The sequence below is a fragment of the Nematostella vectensis genome, chromosome 3 (genome assembly GCF_932526225.1).
Source record: "Nematostella vectensis chromosome 3, jaNemVect1.1, whole genome shotgun sequence".
NCBI classification, from domain to species: domain Eukaryota; kingdom Metazoa; phylum Cnidaria; class Anthozoa; order Actiniaria; family Edwardsiidae; genus Nematostella; species Nematostella vectensis.
Window position 1 is genome coordinate 1,762,699 of NC_064036.1, and position 3,872 is coordinate 1,766,570.

Here is a 3,872-nt window from a genome sequence, read left to right on the forward strand (position 1 = left end):
TAACCCTAAGGGATAGCACTAAGGGCATGGTCAACAACAATTCTTACCCCTAAGAGATAGCACATTGGGTGTGGTCAGAGGAATTTTTAACCCTGAGAGATCTTTGTTTACACCATTCTTTTTCAGGTATGCTGATACACCGGTTGCTATGGCAACTACCACAGCACCTCATTTGGACATCATACAGGGGACACATGACCAGCTGTTTTCAAAACTGTTCTATTCGTGATATCCAATTTTATTATCTACCGAATGTAATGTTATTATTTTTAAATATATATGTATATAAAAAAACAGTTTTAATAAAATACTTTTGGTTTAAATATTCACCTTATATCGAAATCTCCCCCCCTCCCATATATATGAAGATAATATACAGATTTAGGCACTGCCTAAAAGCGGAGCCAGCATTTAACACCTTTTTGTGTTGACTGATAGGGGAAGTTTTAGAGGGGATTTTGGTGTCTCTAGAATGTTTTATTTAATGAGATTAAAAATATGTCAAATTTTATTGCCATGTAATTATGAATCGTATTGGCCCCTCCAAATGGACCAAGCAAGCACTCATTCAATAATATTAAATATGCAGTATGAAAGTTTATAAAATACTAAAACTTGGTGTGAAAAAGGCTGTCAAAGTTCAAGGTGTCACATTGACGAGAATGTTTTTTCAAGAGTCTAATGGTCAATTCTTATTTCCCTTTATAGAAGTTCCACTATGATCCACCTTGATCTCGGCAATTGCTTGGTTAGACTCTTTTTCGAGGATTTCAGAAAAGCATTTGATTTAATTGACCATCACATCACTAGATAAGTTAAGATCACTTATGTGCTGGGTTGCAGCCTTTCTACAAGGGCGTTCACAGTCTGTTTGCCTCGATGGTAAAACATCTTCCTCGCAACTACTTAACGGGGAAATCCCCCATGGGGGACTTTGAGAAATGGGAGTTTGAGAGACGGGGTGCTCGACAGCATAATCAATTTTAACCCTAAGGGATAGCACTAAGGGCATGGTCAACAACAATTCTTACCCCTAAGAGATAGCACATTGGGTGTGGTCAGAGGAATTTTTAACCCTGAGAGATAGCATTAAAAAAAACAATTTTTTTAAATTTGCTGACGGATCCTATATTGTTATGTTACCGACAATATAGTCGAAAGTATTAACTGATCAGTTGACTTGTGGTTTATTGTAAAATACATTTCAAGCGTTTGGGCCACCACTTAGCGTGAGACACCCTAAAAGATAGCAGAATCGGAAAAATCCTAAAACACACCTTAAGAGATAGAAGTTGGTAAGAATATTATACCATAAAAGATAGGTCAAGCACCCCCGTCTATCTTTCTGGAGAGTACCCCCCTCCCCCCCCCGGACCTTGCTCTAATAAAAAAACCTTTCCTTGATAGAAGTTTCATTAATGTATCAAAGCTACATTCTGACCAGCTTTGCCCTTGCAAAGAAACAAATGATGGGTGCAACAGCATTCCAAAAATAGAATGATACAGTAGGATCCACATATGCTAATGCTACTCCAAAATTAAATGCAAGGAGGAGAACAAATTGATTGAAAATGTCTAATTTCAAACCTTTAACCTATTTTAATTTATTTAGGGTGCAGAGAGGAGACAGCAACTAATATCAATAGTCAAGAGAGAGAGAGAGAGAAAGAGAGAGAGAGAGAGAGAGAGAGAGAGAGAGAGAGAGAGAGAGAGAGAGAGAGAGAGAGAGAGAGAGAGAGAGAGAGAGAGAGAGAGAGAGAAAGAGAGAGAGAGAAAGAGAGAGAGAGAGAGAGAGAGAGAGAGAGAGAGAGAGAGAGAAAGAGAGAGAGAGAGAGAGAGAGAGAGAGAGAGAGAGAGAGAGAGAGAGAGAGAGAGAGAGAGAGAGAGAGAGAGAGAGAAGGAAGAAATTGGACTATAGCTTTGATAAAAAAAATCATCAGTAATGCAACAACTTGGTTGAGCACTCTCCTAACATTTCCCCTTTCCTCATTATCTTTAGGTTGATAGAAATAATGTTTTTAGATTTATCATTGAGGGCAAGTATTTGCTTTAAAAAAACCTATTTCACATTTACTGCTGTATCAAAGTAAGAAATCCCCTACTTTATTATCTTTAAGACATTTGCCTATTCTCATGCCTCCCAGCCTTCAGCATCAATCATGGCCCTCGGGTAGTCCTTGGTTGGTTTTACCTTAATAAAAGTGAAAACAATTATGAGTATTTTTTTCTTTCAAAACAACATTTTCATCATGCCATTTATAACCCTATTAACTTTTCACAACTATTTGAATAATAAATAAATAAATAAACACAATAGATAGTATGCAAGATGCAGACAATATAAGCTAAGCAAAAAGAATATAGGTAATGGGGTTGCATTTTGTGTTTTTATTTTCGATGAGAAAATTCTCTTGTAACTGTAAAGTTAATATATAGTAAGTATATATAGTATATATAAGTTATTTGTAGTTATGATAATGTTAAAAAAAGTTGCTGTATCTTCGAGAAGCCTAAATACACAAAATATAAAGACAGGAAAGGTCTTCTTTAGCAATAAATGATAGGATGATATTTGTCAGCCTATTAAATATCTCAACGCAGTCAGTACAGAGAGAACGACGAATATCAAAGGATGTTGTTATGCTCAAATTGTTTGATTTAGACCACGAATTCTCAAAGCAAACTCTATAAACAAATGTATAAACCGAACAAGCTAAGTGACATTGCAACAGTAACTAGACTACTACGTATTTCTGTCGTTAAATTCTTACTTACCGTGAGGAATATATGCCTGAATTTATAGAACGTGTAAGTATTTACGAATTTAACATTTTCATTGCCAGTGGAATGAAAACACTCAAGTGCACAATTATAAGCCAATCGGAATTCAAGTAGATGGTATTAAAGCCAATCAAAACAGGGATAGGTGACTTTGATATGACATCTTGACGTCAAACTGGTACGGTGTTTTAGCTTGAGCGATTGGTTTTGGAAAAAAAAAACCATGAATAAACGAGCATTATAACAGCACAACAATAAAAGAAAAATAACTGTGATATTCTCAATACAAACCGTCGTTCAAAACTCACCTTGGAAGTGTTTTTCGTCGCTTTCTGTTTGTCGCTTGTGCGGTTGTGTTCGCTTTTTGTTGTAAACTGTGAACTTGTCGGCTTTCTGCTAGCAAGAAACTCGTCGACACAAGTGATATATTTTTATAGCTGAAAAAATACATAAATCCAAGGCCCTTTCTTCTCAGGATCTCCTTATAGATCTCCATAGATATAGACGGTAAGGAATGTTATTAGAATGGTAGTGTAGAGCCTCTAAGTAGTCCTTTTTTTGCTGCTGCAACGGACGGGATTCACGAACACTCGGGTAGATTTTACTACCGGCTCGTACTTCAGACAAAACGGTTCCTCGAAGATTTCAGCCCATTTGAATCCGCATATTTTCTCATTAAATACTATTTTCAATCTGCCTTTTTTGCTGTGAACATACCAACTTTGTTGGCGGTAAAAAAAATAAAGTATGTAAATTAGTAAGACCGAGAGGGCCTGGGAGTTGCACTATTGACTGGATAGATTGTGACACCACAGGATACCCGCGCGATGACCACAAAACCGTCGCATAGCTATATGAGCTCCGCGAGCGGCTAATATGAAAATAAAACATTCGCTCATTGGGTACCCTGTGTTATTTTATTATTTCCGTTATTCCGTTATTTCTGTGTTATTTTTTTATTTTTCAGTCTGCCCTGAAGAAGTCTTATTAAAGACGAAAATTTGGCAGAGTCGATTTCCAGTTTTTGGTGTATTGTATTCATTGTTCTGGTACGAGATCGCGACAGTTTGGGCTTTTTGATTCTATTATTA

At 36.6% G+C, this 3,872-nt stretch overlaps 1 long non-coding RNA gene across 1 annotated transcript; it reads right to left on the minus strand.

Moving 5' to 3' along the window:
- Positions 1-1,919: 1,919 nt before the first annotated feature.
- On the minus strand, positions 1,920-3,512 carry LOC125561259. The gene is made up of 2 exons (XR_007307288.1): positions 3,090-3,512; positions 1,920-2,191 (listed from the first exon to the last, which is right to left on the minus strand). It is a non-coding gene; the product is annotated as an uncharacterized LOC125561259 (long non-coding RNA).
- Positions 3,513-3,872: the final 360 nt, after the last annotated feature.